General features: G+C 40.1%; 1 protein-coding gene across 3 annotated transcripts in view; it reads left to right on the forward strand.

The window, feature by feature from the left end:
* The first annotated feature begins 548 nt into the window (after nt 1-548).
* znf385c (zinc finger protein 385C) overlaps nt 549-19,769 on the forward strand; it is a 138,229-nt gene continuing 119,008 nt past the window's right edge. For 2 of the 3 annotated variants that reach the window (XM_063472248.1, XM_063472250.1), the window contains exon 1: nt 549-646. The gene's annotated coding sequence lies outside the window, so the exon portion shown is untranslated. Of the gene's footprint in view, nt 647-680; nt 752-19,769 lie in introns of those variants that run through there. The other variant, XM_063472249.1, reaches the window with a different exon arrangement.

The following is a 19,769-nucleotide window of genomic DNA, read 5'->3' on the forward strand; positions in this document are numbered from 1 at the left end:
AATCTTAATATTGTATTTGATGTAAGTCTGTTAGGAAAAATAAGTTGTATGGGAGAGTGTACGAAGAAAAAAAATATACATACGAGTCTTATTTGGGAAAATAAAACAACGGGAGTATCGTGAAATACATTTACATGTAAAGAAATGGTACTGATCCTGTTATCTGGGGTCCCGAAAACAAAGAACAGTTTGCATAGACGCGTTGATGAGTTCCTGGAGGTAAAACAGCGGGTCAGTGTAGGAATTGTCAATACACCCATAAAAAGAGCAAAGACATCTGGTCATGTGTTTCAAAATAAGACAAAGTTGTTTGTCATTTTTTTTTAGATCTAAGGTAAAGAGGGGTTTTCTCATAATGCTGTTTAAACTGAGGCCGAAAGTTAAATGAAAATGTTTTTTTTCGCATCTGTAAGCAAATTTCTAACTCGCGGCCCTGGCAGTCTATCACGACTCTTTAGCGCTACTGGTATGCCATTATTATGAAAAGCCACTTCCTTCCAAAGCTTGTCGCACTGTGTTAAACTTTACAAAACCGCTGCACTGGACAGGTTTGCTTTTTTGCCGTGGCTGCCAGTCTCAAGCCATCTGTTTCTGCCGTTGCCGGGCACCGACGAGCACCGGGAAACTCGGAAACGAAACGGGACCGGTAAGGCAAAGCGACTTCGTTTCTGAGTGTAGACATGTGAAGAAGACTGCCGTGTGCAAAAAGTTTTCACGGGACTGAACTGACTTAATGATGCGGGATTTTCAGGTGCGTGGATGCGCCGGTTTCAAACAGAGTGGAGTAAAGGGCTCCTTTAGTGCATGTAAAGTTTTATTTTCTGAGTCGCTGGAGGATTATGCGAGGTTAGGGTTTGGCGAAAGACTGTGAATTTTTGAGGTTATGCGTAATTGCGCATCAGCAGCAGCCGCCGAATAATCCTCTTTCTTATCACTTGTTTCGCATGGAAAATGCATTTAACTGATTTGTTCTCAGAAAATAATATTAGCAAACTAATCTCCCGAATAGGCTTAATAAAATGGAAAAAAAAAAGACTGAGACATAATTTAAAAACTCTAACGAAAGAGAAGGTATCTACAAGATATATGTAAGATTCATTTGTTGGTATACATTCAACTGTGGGTCATGCACTCCTCACCCCTTTATATGACTTAACAAGATACCCTTTGTCAGTAAAAACATGAAGTTATTCTAGTGCACTTTTGCCTTCACGTTACATACAGAATAAAATGGCTTCACGCACTGCAAGCTTTCTAATACTTAATACTTAAATACCTAATTAAATTACATTTGCAATCAAATAAGACTTATCGCCCTTGATAGTGTTGAGGAGACTTCTTTAGTTTTAGCTTTACGTGTTCAGCTTGTCCTATTGCTATGTAACCTGTGCAAAATGCACATATTACATCGTACTAGACTCTCCAGATTTTTTTTTTGCTTATAAAGTAGGTAAAACTGGCTTTGCATGCAATCTCTTGTGACACATGGGACCTATTTTTACTATTCGATTAACCGCAATTCTGTCACATATGGTCTAGTGGGAGCAGTAATAACAGACGTTTGCTCATGGAGGAATTCTGGACTTTTAAAGATTTATTTTTTATTAGTGCTTTTATGAACTATCAAACACAGGGGTACTATGGGAGGAGGGCATGTTTGTTGGCATAAGTGGTTTCTGACTCTCCTTTGGCACTTTTGATGGATTTTCAGCTAAATGCCTCTTTTGTTGTATTCTTACTGCCCAGTAGTTGCTGCAATGAATAAATAAAGTGAAATATCACAAGGCCGATTTTGGAGTGCTTCACAAAGTGCAGCGGATCTATACAGAGTTTATTTATGGTGAGAACCTCTGAGAGAAGTCTTCTCCTGCTGAATTACTCTGATGATGAATGTTGTAATTTGTCTTGCCACCTCTTTTTCTTTTGTAGGAGAAAGTCTGACATTGTACAGCTTGTGCCAAGACTAGTCAACAACAGGAGATAGTGTGTAATGATACATTTGCCATGAGGCCACAAGCCATTTATTACAGTACAGGGTTTCAGCAATACAGTATAGAAATGGCAGTCTTTGTGGACATGTGTGCAAAGTGCAAGTTCCATCTGGAAAAGGCATTGCCAGTAGTTGCCTGTTACCTAAACTATACTGTTAGGTCAAGCTACATTTTTATGATGAAGAGATGAATTAGAAAGAAAAAAGAAAAAACTCACTTTGTTTGATTTCTAATTAACAGGATAGCAATTCGAACAAATAGTTTTTCCCTTGCTTCAGAGTAAAGTTCTGGAGTCTCACTCTTTTACCTCATATGTGCACACCATGAAGTTGGATAAATACGGACATGTAAAACACAATATTTATATTATACATATACATCCCATGTTTCAAAAACAGTTAATTTCCGTGGCTTTTCTGAGTGCAGTCATGAATTGCATGACTTGACAGGGATTTTTGTGTTTTTGAGCATGCAGTGATGTCTGCTACAGTGTTATGTATTATCTATAATACACTGGCTGAGGTCACAGCCATTTAGTATCAGTTTTTAATGTTAACCATTATGTACATTGTTCTGGATTCTCTGTATATTTGTTTTAATCTTGTATGAAGATGATGAAATTTCCAAATCGTTTGCCATTTTTACATTGAGAAAATAAATTCTTTAAATTGCTGAACAATTTGCTCACAAAGTTGTAAAACCATGTTTACTTCTGAAGACTCAGCCTTATTGCGGTGCTCTTTTTCTACACAGTCTGTTATTTATTAATCCAATTATCCTTGCAGCCCATCAGGTGTTTTGTTTTATCATTACACAACTTTCCAAGTTTTCCCATTCCCTCAGTTTTGAAGTATGTTTATGAAACTTAATTCCAAACCACATTACATTTTGTTTTATGTTGCCATGTGCAAATGTTTACTTGCTTCCTTAGCATATAAATATCTGTAGAAAGGGAACTTTGTAAGTAAAGTTTGCCTCATACTACTTTAAACCTCTTTAAAAATTGTTGATCTAAATTCTAACCTAAATTTTCACCCCCTTTTGCTCACAGAACCCCTTCATTCTTTGTTGAATAGATTCAGCAAGGTGCTGGAATCATTCCTCAGAGATTTTGAATCACATTGATATGATAACATCATGCAGTTGCTGAAGATTTGTTGTCTGCACATCCGTGATGTGAATCTTCTATTTCACCACATCGCATCGATGCTCTGTTGGATTGAGATCTGGTGAATGGAGAGACATTTTGAGTACAGGAAACTCACTGTCGTGTTCAAGAAACCGGCCTGAAATAATCTGAGTTTTGGGACACAGTGTGTTTTCCTGCTGGACACAGCCACCAGAGGTTATATACTCTGTGGTCATAAAGGGATGGACATTGTCTGCAGCTTGCACTTAGGCATTTTAAGGTGGCATTTAAATGATGCTCAGGCCCAAAGTGTCCCAACAAAATATCCCTCACGCCATTACACCACTACTGTACCCTGAGCCATTGATGCAAGAAAGGATGGATCTATGCTTTCATGTTGTTTACGGCAGTTGTTTCTGCCCTATCATCCAAATGCTGAGGCAGAAATCAAGACTTTTTAGATTAGGCTGCGTTTTTCCAATCCTCTGTTTGATGAGCCTGTGCAATTTGCAGCCTCAGCTTCCTGTTCTTAGTTGATAGAAGAAAGATGAAACCTGGTGTTCTCCTCTGTTGGTGTAGCCCATCTACTTAAGGATTTGTTGTGTTGTTTGTTCAGAGTTGCTCCTCTGTATATTTTGCTTGTAACGAGTGGTTTGCGTTACTGTTACCTTCCTATCAGCTCAAAGTATTCTGTTTTCTCTGTAAACATTAGATATCGTTGTGTGGGAAAATCCCAATAGATCAACAATTTCAGAAACACTCTGACCAGCCTGTTCTTCAACAAGAATGTCACATTCAAAGTTACTTAAATCACATTTCTTCCCATTTCTGATGCTTGGGTTGAACTTCAGCAGGTCATCTTGCATACATGCCTGAATGCATTTAGTTTCTGCCATGTGATTATATTAATTAGATTAGACTGATTAGAAATTTGTATTAGTAAGCTGTTGAACAGGTGTACCTAACAAAGTGGCCAGTGAGTGTATTTAACTTGAGAATAACAAGAAAAAGTTATTATTCAAACAAATGATTAACAGATCATATTTAACAGCGCTTGCTCATAGGAGGTGATCTGATGTTAGGTTCTTTACCCTGCAATATAAAGAACCTACAGGCAACAGTTCTAATTTCACACCATATAAATAAACTTGAATTGAACTGAATTGAATAGATATCTGTATCTGAATTATAGCTGACAAAATAACTGGCAGCCACATTCAGCACAGCGCTGATTCATGTTTTGATGTTTCATTATCTCACCTAAAGCTCTCGTTTTTTTCACCACTCCAAATGCCCAATAACAATTGACCTACACCTACATCATCCTGCGTGGATGTGGGTAGAAGTGCATGCACAGTAGAGCAGGTTCAATGTAAGAAATTGTTTTTGAATGAGTCACTTGGACATTTCAGGTAAAACACATAATATTGCTCTAACGCTTATGAAAGGATGCTAGAAGTTTTTAAATTGGATGAAAAATAATGTGGCTTTTTTTTCTCTTCACTGAACTATAGACCTACTACAAACTATGGCATATAGTTTAGGGTGGAGATGGGGTTTGCGTGAGTGACTGAAGTATTGCTTAGGTTTTGTTGTTGCCATTGATGGTACAGAGAAGACGTCAACAAACAGCCTGTCTTGTTAGCTGTGGTTACTAGTTTTTTACCTCCACTTTGGCAGCCAGCGGTGAAACGTGTCTCAGCAAAATGCTTTAAAGTGCCTTTATACTCATTGTAGGGTTCAGGGCTGAAAACCCTTGTTCATCTCACAGGGGTCATTTTGGAGGAAGCATTAGCGGTAGATTTGAGAGGGTTCCCTCTGTGTCTGCACTACATTTCATCTACTTGGGGGCTTGAAAAGATCTTTTCTTTTATGGGCATTGTTTGTGAGATTGTAGATGTTACTTTGTGGGGAAGATGGCACCTTACATGAAAGAAGAAATGTAATTATTTACTCCACAGGTCTACAGAGACATCTGGTGAGACTTTAAATAGAATACAACAAAAAAATGAGGAGAAAAGTGTTAAAAATGGTATGATATGAGCAAAGTAAAAGTGAGAGAGAGAGCATTATATGGGAGCTCTACACAGCTCGCATTTTCTGATATCGGTAATTATAAACATTTTCTGACAGGCTGTGTGTGAGTATTTAAAGATGTAAAGCCACTTAGGCTTACAGTGACATTCTCATAACGGCCACAGCATCTCCCTCTTTTTGATTTGATGGTCCGGAGGTTATCTTCTCTTTTGCTTGGACAAGAGACCAGCTTGAAGCTTGAAGGCTTTTAAATACACACACATGAATATGAATACTGCAATGGTACTCTTGCTACCACTATGTCAAGACTTTATGGATATATTTATACTTTTCAATGTGTGCATTTGAAAAGGATTTTCTGTGATCCACATGCATTTATATTGCTGAGTGTAATTTTCTGTTTGATTTCACTCGTATGTTGTTCAGCTGCCCACTAGCTTATTTGACTTTTTTATGATCATCTTCCTTGTTACTGTTACGTGGTATCGTCACCTGCTGAGCGAAGGTGACCAGTGTGCTCAAGCTGAGGAGCGGACACAGTTGGAGCCTGCAAGGTCCAAGACTGAATCTACACATGTGTGGGTAGATTGTTGACCTTTCTGGATCAGTCTTTATCCCTCTCTCTGTGTGACTGATACCCTTGATTTCAACCTGTGCTCTAAAACCAGTCAGAGCAGTACCGTGACCTTCAGTTGGACTGTCTGAAAAGTTTTGTGCTAAAATTGTGACGCACATGTTGTCACATTTCTGTCTGCCAGAACAAACACACAGTTAAATCCAACTTAGCTGGGGATAGCCTGGCACTGGAGGACATCAATGTTCTGTCATGGAAAAGTAGATGTGCTATCATATTCAACACAATCTTGAAATTTGTACAAGGCATTTCATCACAAGTCACAGCTAAGGTGTCGTCAGAAGAATTTATTCAGTTAAAAAAAGCTCTTCAAGGAGAATAAAGGTGAAGTAGAAGTGCCGGATAAATTACCGCACTCCATATTTATTCAGAGGTTGTATTACAAATGGATTAACACATAAGGTTGATAAATTATGAATTTCTTCCACACACTGAGGGGATTGGGTGCACAGCAGTGGGGCAAGTAACTAGCTGTGCATGGCTTTGGTTGATGGGTGCAATAAAAAGTTTATATTTATATTAAAAGGCATGAAAACCTGACCTTCATGCCATGCTGTCTAGTTGGAGTAGTGGTATGTGTCTACCCCAGAGCCTTTAGCTGGCCTGGGTTGTTGCCCTGTGTGAGACTAGATGTGACAGAAAGGTGGCGGTGGACTTGGTAGGGGTCAGGGATTCTGACAGCTGCACACAGAGCTGCGTAGATCTCGAGACTTGCCTTCTGTCCGTTTCCCATTGTTAGAGCCTTCCTCTCTCAACTCTCCTGACTGGCATGCCTGACCAAAGGTGCTTATCCCAAGCAGAGAGTGCCTCAGCAGTAGATGTGACACAACTGAACCCCTTACTGTCTCTTGGCATCCCTGTGTAGACCCCTTTTCTATCCCCTCATGACACCTGAATCCCCCTTCTGAGCCCTGTGACCAAACAGAAATGGATCTGGCACAGTGAAGTTGGAAGACAAATGGGAATAATAGATGGGAGGGGAATCACAATTTTCAACACCTACAATAACATCAGAAGGCAGAACCTCTTCAGTAGCACATTCAGCATCTGTGTTGAGCTTCATTTGATCTAATTTTGATTTGTTGTGAAATCATTATGTTCATTAACAGAAAGCAGCAGAAGTCTGCCTCGCTGCCATCAACCTTAGATGCCTACACGCACACATTCACAGATGTGTAATGACTCACACTCACAGTGGCTCCAGTGTTAGAATGGCACACTCACTTACACAAACAGATGCACATACACAGAGGCGCATTTATGCCGCTGAGCTGCTGCTGAATGACGGTGCTCTGGGGTTGAACACTGGCTCAGTGTTCGGGGCCAGGTAGACCACCTCAACCACTCCAAACAACAACAAACCTTAAAAAGGTTGCTTGTTTAGGTCCAACTGAACTTCTCAGGTAGGGTAGCAGCTAAATCACTTGATCAGAGCCATCATAATGAGCAGCATTCATGAATATGCAAATATTTTATTGACTTTTCTCTTTTTTTTGTACATTTATTTTTGTAGGTGTGCTTTTTTTCAGTACACCCTGCTTCACATACAGTCACTTACTCACATTCACATCTGTTAGCTGCTAAACACAACTACAGCCTTTCAGAGGAGATCTGTGGGACCTGCGTATTACATAAAGGCAAAACAGTCATCATTATTGACAGAAGTAAGAGTATTACTCGTTTGCTTTCACGGCATCGGGATTATTTATAACTGAGATGACTAGTTTCCCAATCTGGATAGCGTGTTGAGTCTTTGTCCCTCATCACTTTCCGGGCTTTTGAATGTCAGGATTATTGGAGCAATATTCATGTTCACTTTTTTTGTAGCAAGGTTTGGGAATTTACTGTTAAATCCAAGGCAAGGAAGCAGTGAAAAAATAAAGCCCACCCCCTCACTGCAAGCTATTTTTATTTGGTTGCTTTTAATAAATGAAACGCATTAGTTTAAGTAATAATATTTGGGTGCAATGGATTATCTGAGGCAAAATCTTTGGAGTAACCACCCTCTATAAAAGCTTTTTAGTGGAATTGTAGGACAGTTTGCCCTCACCTTGCTTCAACCTTGGTTGACATATTATTTAGTATTTTTCTAGTGAAAAAAGGGAAGTTAATTATGATATAAGCCATTGCTGAGAGTGTGAATAAGAACTATTCTTTTCATAGCCAAACATGCGCCCACTGTTTGCTCTACCATATAAAATAGTAGGTGGATTTAGCTGGAATTCAAAAGATAAAGCTTGGAATAAAAATGAAAAGCCCTGCTGTCTGTAGCATAAATGTTTGAGCAGTGTGAATATCTTTGGAGAAAATATCAACATCCCAAAAGACAATTTCAGAACAGCAGGTGAAAGATGTTTTTTTTTCTGTTGCATGTGTCACCCAAATGTCAGATAGTAACAAATAATGAATATGCAGCTCTAACAGCCATCAAGTTAGACTGGCACCCCACAGTGTTTTGGATCTGCTATATATCATCTACTTTACATTCATCTGCTGGGGGCTTAGGTTGAACTGACTGTACCTGTAAGATTTGTTGTTCCATCACAGTAGCATTTTCTTCCAGTGTGCTTTCCTTATGGAAAATTATTGACAATGAAAACTATCACGATCCTGAGTTTTTGTGTAGTATTTATTGAGTTTGGTTTGTTTAGATTATTGATAATCTTTCTTGTTTTTGTAAGTTCATATTTTCGGAGTTTCCAGAATTTCCCTGAGTTTGCCTCCCTCTGTTTGGTCTGTGTGCTAATCGCTTTATCTCATTTCAACTTCCTGTTATACATTGGGAATTACACTGGCCCTTGAACCATCTGATTCTTGTTTCCATGTATGTCTGGTTTTCCTCCTTGTCATTATCTCCCACACCCCCACTGGTTTTACCTGTGTCTACCTTGATTTAGACTTCTGTGGTGAATCGTTGTTTAGCCTACAATGCAGTCTATGTAATTGGCTGATATTGTTTCCGGGACTTATCCTTGTGCTGGTGCATTATGTGTTAATTACTTTGTGGTTATGTCCTGGTGTTTTATATGTTTTATATGTGGTGTCAGCCAATAGAAACAAATAAAATGTTGAGACTTCTTTCCCTCCTTGGTCTCCAGTCTTTGTTGTGGTCAAATATATTTGTCCCTCACTTCTTTGTATATTCCTTCAATCCCATTCCAGTTGTTTTAACAATCTTCCCCTAGGAATTTTTGAGCATTTGTGATTATATGTATTGATTTTCGATGAGTATTCCTCATGTTTAGGTGATTTTCCCACTGATAAATTCAAAAACTATGGTGAAAAAAGAGCCAAAATGCACAGGAGAAACTGAATGTACTGAACAGCCCAATCACAATAACTGTGGGGTACATCAGCCTGATTGTTACATTTCTGGGGCGGTGAATGGAGCTGGATATTGTAGTGGTAAGACTACGCACCTTTGGAGCAGGAGTTGCAAGTTTGATTCCCACCCAGTATCCAGTAAGGGTCCTGGCTAGACCCCCATGCTTCAAAAAACAAAACAAAAAACCAAGCCCTGAAATGGCACGGCTACGTCCGCAGCTCGGACACAAGCATTTCACTACATGTTGTACCCTGTATGATTGTGTATGTGACAAATAAATATTGTTTGAATGTCAGGTTTTGTTGTAGGGTTTCACAGGGGTTTGCAGTTTTGAGATTGCTATGGCTTAGATTTCCCACTGAAGCATAGACCCCCAGTAAGGGTCTGCTTAGGAACTTCATAACTTTGCCACAAAGTGGGATTATTCTCAAGAGTCACTTTGACCTTCTACTTGACTGTAGACTTTTTGTGACCTCAACATTATATCTTGCAAACCAGTTACACTTCTCCCTGAAAACAGAAAATTGAAACATTTATAATAACTTAAGTTCACATGGCGCTTTGGTGCTGTGGACGCTTCACCTTCCAATATAGAAAGAGAACCCCTACAATGTGGTGATCCCCTATGAGCAAGCACTTAGCAACACTGGGGGAAAAGAAGATGTGGCCACTTGGCATCACTAGCTTGAGGATGCAGGTTGAGAAGTGAGAGAAAGCAAGAGGTTAGAGAGACCACGAACAACAAATGGGACAAGACACTAACTACAGGAGAGAGTAGACATGGGTTAATGATATGCAATAGAGCCATATAAACTCAGAGAGGGAAAGTAGGAGGGGGTCAGCCTGGGCCTATAGCAGCATAACTAATATTATGAAAGGTATTGTTGTCCTTATGAAAAAATGAACATTTTAAACCTGATCTTTAGTCCATAATTTCCCCCCAGGGCAAACTGGGAGCTGGCTCTAAAGGAAATGAACCGATAGGTTAATGATCCACCTTACTGCACTTTTCAAAATGCTCGACATGTAGCAAGTGGGTAAACCTGTGATCTTTTGGGATAAAATAGTACCGTGAAGTCTTTAAGATATGATGGGGCCTGATTATTCAGCACTGTGTATGTTGAGGAGAAGGACTATAAATTATGAGTTTAACAAGGAGCCACTGAAGCCAGTATGAGAGGAATATGATCACTGTTTTTGTTCACTGTTAGTACATTTTACTCATGCCTGTCAGCTAGTTGTGTAATGTTTGTGCTTATTGTTAACAGTGTGCCTAAATGAGATAGTTTTTGTGGATTGTGTGTTTTCAGTTTGCTTTCATATGTCGTTCCTATGAAAACAATCATCTGTTATAGATCCAGCACAGCAAACAGCTCTTCTCCTGCCCCCAACAGCTATCAGAGTCATTACAGCCTGCAGGAGGTGGTACCAAAGCTTCCTCCACCTCGCCAAGCCACCAACCCCTACCTCTATCTCTCATTGATCAGGGTGGAAAGACATGTAATCCATGCTGATCACAGTAACCGCCACCATCTGGAGGGCATACTCTGAGGCACACACTCTTGTTTTACTGTGTCTCTTATTGAACCATGCAGGCTGTGATGAGGGGAGGCTGGATATTGATGGGTGAGGCTCAGGTCACCACAGATAGCCTTGTAGCACTTTTGGTACTGAAGATGAGCCTGTGATGCCACTATTGACGTAGCAGCTGACTCAGAATTGCTCATATCATTCAACTGCCCTCTTTCATCTACGTCTACCATATCCTCACAATGAACCAGGGCTTAGCAAACCTATCAGTGGGGGCCTGGTCTTGGATTAGAAGTCAGATTATCAGGCTCTTACCATATGAAGCCTTAGCCGCTCTAGAAAATTGAGATTGTTTATTCTTTCTACAGTCTCAGTATGCTTTCACGCTGTTTACTTTGTGTCGTCGGTGCGTGCACTTTTTCCAGCGGTATCTGTCTCTATCCATTTTCTCATTTACAGCTGAGGTGATTTTCATTTCTGCGTTGCAGGAGTGTGTGGGTGATGTGCGTTTGCACTCTGCTGGAGGCCCCTTATCCTCCATGTCAAACTGGTGGGCCGCGAGTGGATGAAGAAAGCAAGGCCAGCTCTCTGCTCTTTGAGATTCCTTATTAACTCCACTTCCTCTGGTTCAAAATCCCTCTTAGCCCTGCAGCAGCAGCCGAGACATCAACTCTTAACTCGCACAGCTGACGCACATATTGACTCGCTGATCCACTAAATCACTTCTGTTAACAGAATTGATTCACTGTCTCTCTCTCCATTTCTTATCTGTTTGGCGAGTTCCAGAATCTATAGTACTTCTGACATATCCTGACTTGAGCCGTACATATTAAAAGACTCATTCTACTAATGATTCAGTGTGTATGTTAAGTCAGTGAGGAGGCAAAAGCTGAGGGTACAGGGAGCTCCACTTGTACTATATTACTCATCAGCTTGGCTTTGTCTCCCACCAGTTCAATTTAGGCCATCCCGAACTCATGCTAGCCTGATAGACCCTATAATTGAACTATATACTTCTTCCTTTCAGTAAAAAGAAGAATGGGAATCTTTCAGTGCTCTGCTCCTGGGAGCATTTTTGCTGACAAAACAGGGTCTACTGGGGTTGGGCTAACAATTGCAAAGACACTGCTGTCACAGAGTGTGCACAACACAAGATAAAGAGAGCGGAGGAATGCATGCACTTGCTCTCTGAAGAGCCACATACAGTCCTTTTCAAGCCAAAGCAAGGAAAAAGATACCTGAAAGTACAGATACGGCTTAATAACTTAAGATTGTAGATAGCTGATGTCAGCAGGTGCTAACATCTAAATAAAGCTTAAATATACCCCTTTTATTTTAAACAGTTTAACTACAGGTTGTTTCACTACACAAACTCCAGCTGTACTTTCTCACTCTTTCCTTTGATTGTGTCCACACAAACTGCTGTGTTCACATAGTCCCCCTCTTCTCATTCACTCCACTACCTCATCACCATTTTGCAGTCTGTTTACTGTTATAAATATTCAAAAATGTTATGCCGTCAATATGGCAATTTCTTGTTGTGACATCAGATTCGGCATCAAAAAATCACCAATGTAGAAGTTAGAAATTCTGATATCAAAACAAAACCATTCTCTTTTTGACCAACTGTCATTTGCAATACTGAAAAAAGCTCAGAGGTTCCTGAGGGTCTTCATTCTCTCAGTGAAGTGAGCAGGGTGCTACAAGATCTGCAACCCAGTGATGCCTCAGTGACTTTCTTTGAAGAATCAAGGCAAGAATCAAAACAGTGCACTATTCTTCTTCAGACAAATTGAACCCCCAAGTCCGCAGGAAATCAATAGCTAGGTAACTGAGGTGAAAGCGAAAACAATGGAGATCTGCTGTTTTTCACGGCAAACTAGGAGATGAAATATGAGTATATCTGAAGCTGTGAACCTGAGGACATCTGATCCCTTTCCGTGCACTACTAAACAAGTATGTTGACAGTGAATGCACATAAACCCCAACTTAGACAAACATGGCTCGCACAAATCAACATCACAGTAGCAGCAGTTTAGTTTTCATCTCCGGACAGCAGCAAACCTTTACCCCCGCCTACACTGAGGTGGCAAAAATATCCATGTCAGTCTCATTATGGAAATTTCTCCAGTCCTCTATTAAAGGCTATGTGGCTGTTACTGAGTGAGCACAGATCTATTCTAGGACGGATCCCTGACAAGTAATCAAAGGTGATTAACCACAGGTGTGGCAAACCCATTACATCTCAATCAGTTTATTCAGTATTTTAAGTAGCTTCTGAAATGCAAATTGACAATCGACGATGCTGTACCAGGACTGTCCAGGTGCCAAAACTGGTTCATCAGAGGCTTCAATTTGGTCCACTCAGTGTTTTTGTCTAAGTGGGAAAATTGCAGTGAAGTCATTTATTTGTTTATTTTAGAAATATATTAGTATATATAGTGTGCCAACAAGATGCCAGCGTTACTACACAGGAGTCATGTATATCAAGGAATGAAGAAAGCCTGTGTGCAAGTAATCTCTAAAGGTGAAAGGGATAGGGTTCAGACTCTTCTAAAGTCTGCATTTAAGACTTTTTTCTAGTCCTGGCTCTGCATGATGTCATTGAAATGAGATTTATTGGTCATCTGAGGCACACAGCTCAGAAACCCCACGCCAAGTACAAGTTCCAGTACAAGATAAATAAATACTATTTGAACCATTAATTACACAAAACTACTCCAGTAGAGCCCTAGAATAAAATGAAACAGAGTATAACAGGTTCACTTTAAAAAAGTATTTGAAGTGAAAAGCAGCAATAAAAATTCATATCATTGTCGCTGAGTTAAGGGCACAGGCTTAATTATGCAATATTATTATATCCTCCATAACTCAAGCTGGTGTAAACCAATTGTGCTTTACAAAAAAGGGATCTAAAATATGTCTGAATTTGAAATATCTCTCAATTGAATCCAAGATAACTGACTATGAACTTGAACCTTCAAGCCTTTTCAGACTAAATGAAATATGCTAAAATACCTAAAATGACATCAACTTTTAGACAACCTTTTACTTTTACCTGAATGATTTTCAAGACATTTTTGAAGCATTTAATAAGAGTCCATAAACTTGCTCTGAAAGCAGGATAGAACTTGTTAAATGTTTACAACAGTGTGCTCAGTCATTGCCTGTGCTGGATCTCGACAGCCTTCCCACTTCACAGCTTGTACCAAGGCACTCCTCCTTCATGGTAAACTTTACTGTGGCACATGAACACACAGCTCGCATATTTAACCCCAAAAACCTGCTTGTATGGGAAACTAACCCCTCACAAGGCAGCAAGAACATAGAGAACACCCTTGTTCCCCCACTGGCTCTGAACAGAGGGGTTCTGGAGCCTTCAGAGGTTTTAAGGTTGAAGGATGGGATTGGTAGGAAAAACACACACTGGAGCTCTGTATTTCTGTAACTTCCTCCTCCACCTTCCCCTGGAACAACCCTCCCTCCTGCTCCGTCTTGTTCCTGCTGTCCACTTACAGTAGAGACAAGTATCCCTGGTATCCCTGTTTTGTTTTTTCTTTTTCTTTTGCTTGTTTCTCAAGTCCATTCCAGTCTCCTAAGCCACTGTGCATGAGCCAAGTTCATCAAACTTTGCAACAGTGAGCTCAAGTCTTTCTAACAGTGTGGAAATAAATCTTTATACCAGGAAAAACAGCGAGTGAAAAGTGAGATGAAGCCTGTCTTTAAAAGAGAGGAGCAATGGGCCCTGAGGGCACTTCTCAGCTTGCATGTAAACCTGCTAGCCCTTGCTTTTCAACATGCCAAAAGAGGTGTTACATAAATGACAGAACATTCTCGATGGCCACTTTTTGTATGCTAAAAGCCTTCTCCCAGGTTGGTGTTTATGTTAATGATTTTTGTCAGGGTTTTGAAGTGCCTGGATGACGAGCAGCTAGCCTAGAAACGAAGGAGCAGCTCTGACCTTGGCCCACTTCAGGGATTCGCTCTGGTTTCTGACTAATCGAGTACGCACTATTCTTTCTCCCACAACATGCACTCAAAATAGCTCTGGCATGCTCCATTAAGCAACATTTTAATTGTTAACATGGCATACTCTGTCCTTGGCACACATTAACTACTTCATTTAAATGTCAATCCCCATTAAAGGAGGAGTGAGGAGATAATTGTTTTAACTGGGAACAAGTATCTATCAGCATCTCAGGGAGTTAAAGTGCAACCACACATGTTAACAGTGTTTTGGCCCTCTAACGGCTGTCAGAACACTCAGACTCCTCCTACTGTAATAAAAGACAAGTCCAACAAATATATCCATCAAGATATATTCAGTTGTCAGTTAAGAAATGGCAAGGTTTTGGCACAAAGCCTATGTAACTAAGTTTGAAAGACTTGCATATTCACCATGGATGTATAGCTTAAAGCTGAGTTATTTAAAAAAAAAAAAAAGAAAGGAAAAAAGATTGTTCAGCTGAATGTGACATTTATCGTGTTGCACTTTCACTTAATTTAATGTTCAAGTTAAATGGTTTATAAATTCTTTGAGATGCACTGTTTCTCTCAGGGGCTCCCTTGATCTTATCCAACAGGTGATACCGTTAAATTGCTCAATCAGTTGTCACCATCATAGCATCAAAGAGTTGGTCACAAATTCATTTTGCAGAATAACAACCACCTTACATAAACAGCCAGAGATAAGCCAATATTACAGATGCACTGTAGCACAGGGGCCTCATTTATAAAACAGATTTACAAAGAGTTTTGATCTCAGGTTTAGTTTGAGCAGGAAGCAGTGCACAAGTACTCATGAAACCTTCCTTTCACTTGGAATTTATAATGCAAGGGGCTTCCTTGCCAGTTATGTGTTGAAGTTTTATATACATCCAAGCATGTGGTGCATTCACTGCAATGGTGATACACTACCCACCTGCATGTTTTACTCTGTTGTTAACCCACGATTTTTGTCTACCAAACATGTTTTGCTTGAATTTACTCTCATCTATGATTTTTTTGTCCATGGTTATTCTTGACTAATCTTAAATAGACAAATGACAAATTTGCTACTTCCTCATTTGCAACATGTGTTTGGAACATGGCAAACACAGCAAACAGCTGATAGAGTAGAGTTGGGCAGTGTGTGAATGAATAAAGAAATAACTAATCATAACAAATGTTATTGAACTCTATTGAATTTGTTTATGTGCCTGAAAGAAAATTTTGGCCTATATATCAGAATTTGGGGCTTTTAAATTCCCAAATGTCAATGTCTGTAGTATTAAAACCCCTTTATCTGTCAGGGTCTGATAAACTTGAACTTGTCTTGACATTGCTCAGCACAGTTGTATGTGAAATCACTTGTCCTGGTCTGTCAGATTAGGCATTTAATGGACTTTACCTTGCCAGCACCCTAGCACAAATTCTCTGTGATGTCTGAGCTCATGTGAAAATAGAGCAAGTAACTGCCTGGAGAATTCATAGTGGTTGAGTGGATGTCATGCATCCTGCCTTTTGCATGCTTTACCCAGCTACCACCGTTTGCCTAAACCAAACAGTTTACTTCCAGTAATGAGATTGTGTGTTTGACATCTGACCATGTTCTGTTGTGTGCTAAAAGTGAGACAAATGCAACTACCGCAACAGAATTTTTCAATATAGTTCATGTATAAATACGATAAGGAATAAGGAACTCTCTTTCAAGAGAAAAAAACAAATCCAGTTGACATGGCCCTTGCAGAGTCCTGACCTCTATGTTATCAAGTCAGTTTCTTCTATCTCTTTTATGTAATCTCAGACTGAGCCTAAATCCTGTGAAAAATATTGTCAGCATGCTTGTAACAACCAGTAAGTTGAAAAAGTGTATGCATGCATATTATTAAAGCATGTAGTGTTAGTGCCTAAAACCTTTGCATGCAGTTCTATAAGATGTAGTGGAAAATAAGTAGTTGAATGAAACATTTAAATCATATATATATTCATATTTTTTACCTCTGCCCCATGCTAGCATAAAGTGTTTTTGTATACAGGATGTTAGATTTGTAAATACAAGGAATTTGGGGTGTGTCCAAAGCTATTTGATCATCTGAGAAACACTTTTTTTGTAATGTACTGGCCGCTTTAGGAAATAACGTATGAAATATTACTTCCTGAGAACTGAAAAGAAACACGTCTCAGAATCCACTGGAGTAAATGTGGTTTCATTCATGTCATTATTTAGTTTTTGTGCAGCTGGAAAGCTTGGCTATTGGAATGAAGGTGATCACATTCATTATAATGTAGTGACAAAGCAGAAGCTTGTGACGGATGTTTGTTTCCAAGTGTGTACAGTTCCTCCCTTCCTTCCCCTAACTGTCGCCCTAGGCATTACCCTGAGTAAAAACTTCCACGGTTGGCTACTCCCTCTTTCATCCCTCCAGGCGTACCCTTCGTGCCCACCCCCCCTCCTGACTTCCCTCTCTCTCTTCAGCTTGTAGCCTGCTCAGCTGTGCAGGGACACAAACCTCATTCCCCCTGGAGAACAATAACGCTAGCATTAGGTTTTGCACAGAGTGGTGCCAGCCCAGGGGTCTGGCACGCAGTCGTCCACTGCTGCAAACAGAGGCACACATACACTGAATCCATTCCCAGCAGTGCAGTACCAGATGGATGGCAAACAGGGATGCTTCCAGGTCCAAATCACCTCCTGCAGCTGGATGATAGAGTCCCACAACAGGGAGTAGTGGCAGTCAGGGACTGGGACCTGTTTTTGTGTTTCCTTCATTCCCATTAGCTGGCATGTAGGTCTTTGAACAGACTAAATTACATTGTATTTCATGAGGCTTTTTTTAATTGTTTTGTTTGTTGTGCATATTTTTCTGGAGATCTAGCTGTTTATTATGCACATCTGATAATGGGTAATGCATCGGTGGCTGCTGCCTAATGACTTAGATAGGTAGAGGTGCTCATATTGGCAAGCGAGCATAGTGTTGTCATGGGGATGATGTGTGGGCCTCTCCTCCTGTACTGGAGTGAACCAGTGAGCAGTGCTTGACTGCCCACCACCAAAAGGCACACATACACCACACACATACATGCTTGCACACACACATATAGGACCAACAACATTGCAGTACTAGCAGAGTGGATGAATCAGCGAGCTCTCGAGCATCTCAAAGAGGAGGTGGAGAGGAGGTTGTCTAGGTTGATCTTGTCACTGAGCGCAAGCAACAATGAATCAGTGTTACCTCTGTTTTAATCAACACACTTGGGCTACAAATGACTCACACATGAAAATGCACATCATTTGCATTGCTGGTTGTTTGCCATTTTAATGCTAATATGTCTTTCAGTGTGCACCAACCTACTTGAGCACCCTTCATCATCCAGCGTTTCTTTTTATAGCATCTCTTTTTCTCCATCTGTCTATCTCTTGCTTTCTCAACCCCTCCACCCACCTATCTGTTACTCTTCAGCCCCCATTTCTGCTTGCTGCCAGGCTCCCATGTCTCCCATTAGGAAAGGAAATGAGGCGAGGTACTGATGCAAATATCTTGGACCCCTTGCTGCTCCCTGACTCATCACCCAGAGACAGAAACAAGGAGAGAGGGAGAGGCAAGGAGAGGAGGAAACGGGTAAAGGGTGGAAGGGCACAGCAATTAGACAGAAAACAGACATATGTACACAAAACATGCTGTTAAATGGTACACAGTGGAAAAAGTGTGAAAAGACTGTGCCACTCTGTGAAGTTTATTATAATGCTGAAAGCTTTCTACAGCAAAGCTGAACAGTAAAGAGAGCACAAATGAGAAGATTCAGTGCATTACTTCTCTATCTCACTCTCAATCTTTCCTTTTTTGTGGAGTAGCTGTGCAATCATTCAGCCTGCAGTGCTATTTCAGCAGTTCTGAGGGGTCATTCTTTTTCTCTGCCTCCCTGCCTTTTCTATCACTACCTCACTCGATTGTTTTGTAGATTATATTGCAAAGTGCTCAGCAATGCAGGCTGCTATTCATTATTATCCATTGCTATGTGCTTTCGTGGCCAGCGAGGATCTGAAGAGAGTAGATTTGGGTTTATAGCGGCACTACGGCCGTGCACTGTACGTGTAATTGTGCACACGTTTTTCTTTTACTGTGTAGTTTGTGTGTTAGAGGCAAGCAAGATGAAAGATTTTAATGAATTAGTCAAAAGATTGCAAAACATAAAAATGTATTAGGCATCTGGCAGCCTCCACATACTTAGTAAAGCGCTGTCAGGCAACCAGCTGTAGGTGAAACACCAGTCAGCATATTCACTGTGTGATTATCAGAAGCTGTTATTGCTATAATATTCAGTCCAAAAAAATTTAATGTTCAGCTCAGGGATGTTACCTGTCGCTTTCCTTATCTGAAGGATTATGGAAATGAGTTGGAGCATTGCCGTGTCACAGAAACATCCAAAATAGTGACAGTAAAGGTAACTACGTTTTTAGTTGCCCCAAATAAATACGTGTACTTTCACTACAATGAATTAAACATTTAAACTGGAAGCTGTCACTGTTTTTAGTGTTTGATCTCAGGGCATTATCTGGATGCAGGCAGAAGATAAAGGATCTTATAAAAACCCTGAAATTAAAGCTGTTGGCAGGTAGCATGAGCATTTAGATAATCACACAGGTTATAAGCAAATCCATTCAAAATTATCTCGATTTTTTTCCAGCACTGAAATAAAAGTGAGGCACCTAAAGGTTTCGTTCTGTGGACTACTGAATGAAATCAGCTCAGCTACATTTTCTCTCTAGCTAGCTCTCGAGATAGGATGTGACATCTCATCATTGGAAACAAAGTAAAACCTAAAATTAAACAAGACTAAAAAGGATGCTAGTAGCTCTGTTTTATTATGTTTTATTTGGGTTGAGGAATTGTTTATTAAATGTTACTGTACATTGACTGGTCTAATAGTTTTTATATTTTAGACCAAGGTCATAGACTTTAGGGTTGTGCCCAGATATTCAAATATTCATTCATTGGTCTTATATACCACGTCAGCTGACTGTTGTCTTTAAGGACAGTTACACTTGCAGAGGTATGCAAACTGAAAACTATTCTTCTTTTGAGTCGCAAACAATTAAGGTGGGCTCTACGAACATCTTTTATTGTGTTTTAGTCTATCGCC

The sequence above is a fragment of the Pelmatolapia mariae genome, linkage group LG4 (genome assembly GCF_036321145.2).
Source record: "Pelmatolapia mariae isolate MD_Pm_ZW linkage group LG4, Pm_UMD_F_2, whole genome shotgun sequence".
Lineage (NCBI taxonomy): Eukaryota > Metazoa > Chordata > Actinopteri > Cichliformes > Cichlidae > Pelmatolapia > Pelmatolapia mariae.